This window comes from Triticum aestivum, chromosome 3B (assembly GCF_018294505.1).
Source record: "Triticum aestivum cultivar Chinese Spring chromosome 3B, IWGSC CS RefSeq v2.1, whole genome shotgun sequence".
NCBI lineage: Eukaryota > Viridiplantae > Streptophyta > Magnoliopsida > Poales > Poaceae > Triticum > Triticum aestivum.
Genome location: NC_057801.1, coordinates 810031387 through 810038157, shown reverse-complemented (window position 1 = coordinate 810038157; position 6771 = coordinate 810031387).

Below are 6771 nucleotides of genomic sequence, written 5' to 3'. Positions count from 1 at the left end.
TAGTTCATAGATTTTTTTGTTAGATTAGATTTTTTTTGTTAGATTAGATGTGTAGTAATTAATTTGTTTATATTATGTTAGATATTTTTGTTAGATTAATTATATTTTTTTAGAAAAAGGAAAAATATAAGAAGTAGTTTATATATAGTTGAACTAGCTAGTTGATTTAATAAACTAATTTATTTTACTATATATAGAAGTAGTTTGTTTTTAGTAAGTACTACTTATTTATTTATAGTAAGTGCTTAGTAGTTGAACTAGATAGTTGATTTAATTAAGAAAAATACTTTTATTTAACTATATATAGAAGTAGTTGCCGCATCGACGTCGGCGATGCCTATCCCGCATCCTCGTCGTCGTCGACTCGGCGGTGGAGGCCTGCTTGATCAGGGCCATGTTCGGGACTGGGCTCCGCCGGGCTGGTATTGGGAGGTGCTACCTTCCGGGGGACGTAGGTTGGTGAGGAGGCAGCCCGTTGTTGACCCGATCCTTGTTTGGTGGCGGTCGCGTGGGCCAGTGATGGTGGTGAGGCATCCGGACACCACGGAGGTGGTACGTCACTGTGTCAGCGAGGAGGACGAGCACGTCCGTCGCTACGTGGTTGCATTGGAGGGCAGATTCGACAATACCTGGCAGGTTCTTCAGGGATCTCACTGGAGCTATGATCCTGTGATGGTTCCTTATCTTTGGGTGTCCACCACCCGCGTCGATACCCGTCGGGCGCTACGGTTCTAGTTGTATTAGTGATAATATTCGACGATGTACGGACACCAAGAGATGATGTACTTTTGCTTATAATTATTGAATGCATGCTAATTTGAATACTATACTTTATTTTATGATTTGGTTTTGCTTATTTTATGATTTGGTTTTGCTTATTGAATGCTCATATTGGATAAGTTCTCCTTCATTCCCGTGTGCTAGACAATTTGATATAATAATGCATTTGGGAATGAAAGGAGGAGCTACGTACATCGATCATCGATAGTCAACCCGTGATTAATAATAATGATCTAGTTTAATATTTGAATTATGAACGTAGGCCGGAAATGTTGTACTCATCGGACGACGAAAACCGCCCGGGGGAGTGCGACTGGTGCCACGACGACCGAGGTATCTGCGACAGGTTCATTGTGCTGGACGAAGATCGTCGCTTCAGCATTAAGCTCGAGGAGACCTTCGATGTTCATACGGTACACAACCGACGATAATAGTTTTTTTTCGTAATTACTCATGACTTCAACTATTTTAATCATGACAATATTTTTCATCTTTTCCGATTCGACTAGCTTATCACATGCTTTGCAAGACGCTATGTCTTGGAGAGGATGGGTTTTGAAGACCATGAAAGTTTCGAAACCAAAAAAATTATCCTAAGTACCCATCATGGTGTGGATTTTCAAGTAAAGTTGTACAATGCTCAGAGTGTAACCCATTTTGGTTGCAAAAATTGGGAAGCACTTTGCAAGATGTATGGTTTTGATGAGGGTATGCTTGTTACCATGGATCTTGGTGATCCTACAATCGAGCAAGAGAGACCTACGATTTTCGTCCTTGTGGATACACCTCCAATTCTTCCCCCATGTGAGCTTAACATAGTTATTAAGTAATTTATATTGTTTATTTCAAAATAGTTGACAACTTATTCTCCATTGACAGCTTATTTTCATTCTTCAAAGAATGTGCGGAAGATGGTAGACAGAACCTACTACACCGAAGGCTCCGAACTAACTTATGAGGAGAAAAATCATCTGGTCGCATTTTGTACTGATCTTGAGAATTACAATGTCTACAATCGAACTCCTCAACATTATGGTCAATACGTGCCACTAGTGCACGTGTTGAACTACGGTAACTACCATGGAGATACCCTGGTAAGATTTTTTACTATTACAACATCCGTGCATCTTTTTGCACACTTCTAAAACTAGTACATCATATCATTGCTAACTACGAAGTTATTACTATGTTTTTCAACAGATAATCCCGAATGATTGTGTGCCTCATCTGATGTATACACACGGTAGCCTTCATGTTTTGAACATACAACCAGGTCATCCTACGAATCTCAACTGTCCATACCGGGTTTCTAAAAGAAGTGGAGACATGACAATCAAAGAATGAAAAAAAATGTATGGACAGTCGTAAGGAGCTTCTTGGAAGCAACATTCAGCGAAGGGCAAAAATTGGAGACAGGATGATCGCCATTCTTCATAATGGAGAGTCAGGGTCTATATTGTTTTATGCTATTTTACCTTAAGGGTGTTTAGGTCCTACCTGATACTGATGATCATGTGTTAAGAACAATTATGTAGGGTTGGGTTCGATGACTATGAGGATGATGATCGTATGACTTATTATTAATAACGAGTAGAAGTTGTATGATGATGCATGATTAGTAGGACGAGTACTTGTTATTATATATGCTGATGTATGCGAGCATGCATGAGTTATTATATCAGCGGGTAAAATGAACATATATAGCAGCAGCGTTGGTAAACCAAGGACGAAGATATAAGAGAGGACACTTTTCTCTATTAGCTAGCTAATATAACAACCTAAAAATAACCCCCAAAACCCCTAAAGCAGCCACTTTCCAAAAAAACATGGACTTTTGGTCCCGGTTGGTGCCACCAACCGGGACCAAAGGCCCCCTGACTGGGCTGGGCGCACAGAGCCACGTGGAGGCACATTAGTCCCAGTTCTTGTTTGAACTGGGACTAATGGGTGGAGGTATTAGTAACGACCCATTAGTCCCGGTTCATGAACTGGGACTAAAGGCCCTCACGAACCGGGACTATTAGGTGTTTTTCTACTAGTGTATGAGCAATTTTATTGCTTGCATCGATGACAACTTACTTGAAGGATCTTACTCAATCCATAGGTAGATATGGTGGACTCTCATGGCAAAACTGGTTTAAGGGTGTTTGGAAGCACAAGTAGTATTTCTACTTGGTGCTAAGAATTTGGCTAGCATGAGGGGGAAAGGCAAGCTCAACACAGTAGAGGATCCATGACAACATACTTTATCTCGAATGTAAGAAAACATAACTCATTATGTTGTCTTCCTTGTCCAACCTCAACTCTTTAGCATGTCATATTTTAATGAGTGCTCCCAATCATAAAAGATGTCAATGATAATATATCTATATGTGAAACCTCTCTTTCCTTATTACTTCCTATTAATTGCAACGATGACCAAAGCTATATTTGCCAACTCCCAACAACTTTAAATCATCATACTCCTTCTATGTGAAGTCACTACTTTCAATAAGATCAATATGAACTCTTGATTCTTTTTATTCTTTTCTTCTACTTTCCCAAGATCATGGCAAAATACTCAAGCCCTTGACTCAACACTAATCTTTATTATAAAGCTCAGGGACTCGATTACAAGGAAAGATCATAAAGCAAAACTCAAAACTAGATCATGCCACGACTTTATTCTACTAAATCAAGATACTACTAATAGGATCGAACTAAGAAAAACTATAAAGATAGGAGTTGTGATGGTGATACGATACCAGGGCACCTCCCCCAAGCTTGGCAGTTGCTAAAGGGAGTGCCCATACCCATGTGATTATGTCCTCGGAGGTGATGGAGGTGGTGGTATTGTCGATGATGACGGTGGCTTCTTCCTCAATTTACGCTTGAGTATAATGTTTTGCTCTTTTAGGTCTTCGATCTCCCGCTCAAGACTTAATACTCTTTTGCATAGTTCTTGCTTATTTTCCTGCAAGAGACAAAAAGGGATAAACTCGATCTTTGGCTTCTTTGCTCTATCAGGTAGACTTGACTTTTTAAATTCCACATGCATATCCCCTGGTTGAGGTAGCAGAACTTCATCTTCGTCTGAGCTTGTTTCCTCCTTCTCCTTGGGCTCATAGTCTTCTTCTTCTTCTGTGGTCCAGCCACTATGGTCCAAGTCTCCATAGACCCTAGGGTCTGCAAGGAAATCAGCCACATATCTTTCTTCCTGCGAATCTTGAGATGACATTTGGCTTTAATCTGCAACAGCAACAGCTTGAAATGAAAACAGAGGATATTTGCGTGATACGAGAGTCAAAACCTTTGGGAGTATATATAATGAATTTTTACCGACCAAAATACGTGTCGTGCAAGGAAACAGAGTCCGGAGGGCACACGGGGTGCTCACGAGGTAGGGGCGCGCCCAGGGGGTAGGGCGTGCCCTCCACCCTCGTGGAGGCCTCGTGTCCTCCCTGGACTGCTATTTATTTTTCTATTTTTCTAAATATTCCAAAACGGAGAAATACTGCCTTAAAAATTGTTTTGGAGTCGGTTTACTTACCGTACCACATACCTATTCCTTTTCGGAGTCTGGAACGTTCTGGAAAGTGTCCTTTATGTACTCCTCCGGGGTCACGGTTTCAATAATATTAGTTTCAACATTTATAGGATTACCTGAGATATAGTGTTTGATCCTTTGACCGTTTACCACCTTCGAATTTGTGCCTGCGAAGTTGTTGATTTTTATGGCACCGGAACGATAGACCTCCTCGATAACGTAGAGACCTTCCCATTTAGAGAGAAGTTTTCCTGCAAAAAATCTTAAACAAGAGTTGTATAGCAATACATAATCACCTACATTAAAATCACGCTTTTGTATCCTTTTGTCATGCCATCTTTTAACTTTTTCTTTAAACAACTTGGCATTTTCATATGCTTGGGCTCTCCATTCATCAAGTGAGCTAATATCAAATAACCTCTTCTCACCGGCAAGTTTGAAATCATAGTTGAGCTCTTTAATAGCCCAATATGCCTTATGTTCTAGTTCGAGAGGTAAATGACAAGCTTTTCCATAGACCATTTTGTACGGAGACATACCCATAGGATTTTTATATGCAGTTCTATAGGCCCATAATGCATCATCAAGTTTCTTGGACCAATTCTTTCTAGACCTATTAACAGTCTTTTGTAAAATTAATTTGAGCTCCCTATTGCTCAATTCTACTTGAACACTAGACTAAGGGTGATAAGGAGATGCAATCCTATGATTAACGTCGTATTTAGAAAGCATCTTACGGAAAGCACCATGAATAAAGTGTGAACCACCATCAGTCATTCAGTATCTAGGGACTCCAAATCTCGGAAAAATAACTTCCTTAAGCATTTTAATAGAAGTGTTGTGATCAGCACTACTAGTTGGAATAGCTTCTACCCACTTAGTAGCATAATCAACAACAACTAGAATATGAGTGTAACCATTAGAGGCAGGAAAAGGTCCCATATAATCAAAGCCCCGAACATCAAATGGCTCAATAACAAGTGAATAATTCATAGGCATCTCTTGATGTCTACTGATATTACCAATTCTTTGACATTCATCGCAAGACAAAACAAACTTATGGGCATCCTTGAAGAGAGTAGGCCAATAAGACCGGATTGCAATACCTTATGTGCAGTTCTATCTCCAGCGTGATGTCCTCCATAAGCTTCGGAGTGACACTTGCGTAGGATCTGTTCCTGTTCATGCTCAGGTACACAACATCTAATAATACCATCTACTCCTTCTTTATAAAGATGTGGGTCATCCCAAAAGTAATGTCGCAAGTCATAGAAAAACTTTTTCTTTTGTTGGTATGTGAAGCTAGGCGGTATAAATTTAGTAACAATATAATTAGCATAATCAGCATACCATGGAGTGCTATGAGAAGTACTTATGACATTTAATTGCTCATCAGGAAAGCTATCATTAATAGGTAGTGGGTCATCAAGAACATTCTCTAGCCTAGACAAGTTATCTGCAACGGGCTTCTCAGCTCCCTTTCTATCAACAATATGCAAATCAAATTCTTGAAGCAGGAGAACCCATCTAATAAGTCTAGGTTTTGCATCCTTCTTTTCCATAAGATACTTAATAGCAGCATGATCAGTGTGAATAGTAACTTTGGAATCAACAATATAAGGTCTAAACTTATCACAAGCAAACACCATTGCTAAAAATTCCTTTTCGGTAGTAGCATAATTTCTTTGAGCAGTATCTAGAATCTTACTAGCATAATGGATAACATTTAATTTCTTATCAACTCTCTGCCCTAGAACAGCACCTACAGCATAATCACTAGCATCACACATAATTTCAAAGGGTAAATTCCAATCAGGTGGCTGAACAACAGGTGCAGAGACTAGTGCTTTCTTAAGTATTTCAAATGCTTCTACACAATCATCATCAAAGACAAATGGTACATCTTTTTGTAATAAATTAGTCAGAGGCCGAGAGATTTTTGAGAAGTCCTTAATGAACCTCCTATAAAATCCGGCGTGACCAAGGAAACTTCTTATACCTTTGATGTCCTTTGGACATGGCATCTTTTCAATAGCATCAACCTTGGCTTTATCAACTTCAATACCTCTTTCTGAAACTTTGTGCCCCAAGACAATACCTTCATTAACCATAAAGTGGCACTTTTCCTAATTCAAGACAAGGTTAGTTTCTTCACATCTCTGAAAAACTCGATCAAGATTGCTTAAGCAATCATCAAAAGAGGAACCATAGATGGAAAAGTCATCCATGAAAACCTCACAAATCTTTTCGCAAAAGTCAGAGCATATAGCCATCATGCATCTTTGAAAGGTAGCAGGTGCATTACATAAACCAAAAGGCATACGTCTATAAGCGAAAGTACCAAAAGGGCATGTAAAAGTAGTCTTTGATTGATCTTTAGCTGACACAGGTATTTGAGAGAAACCAGAATAACCATCTAGAAAGCAATAATGTGTATGTTTGCATAGTCTCTCTAGCATTTGATC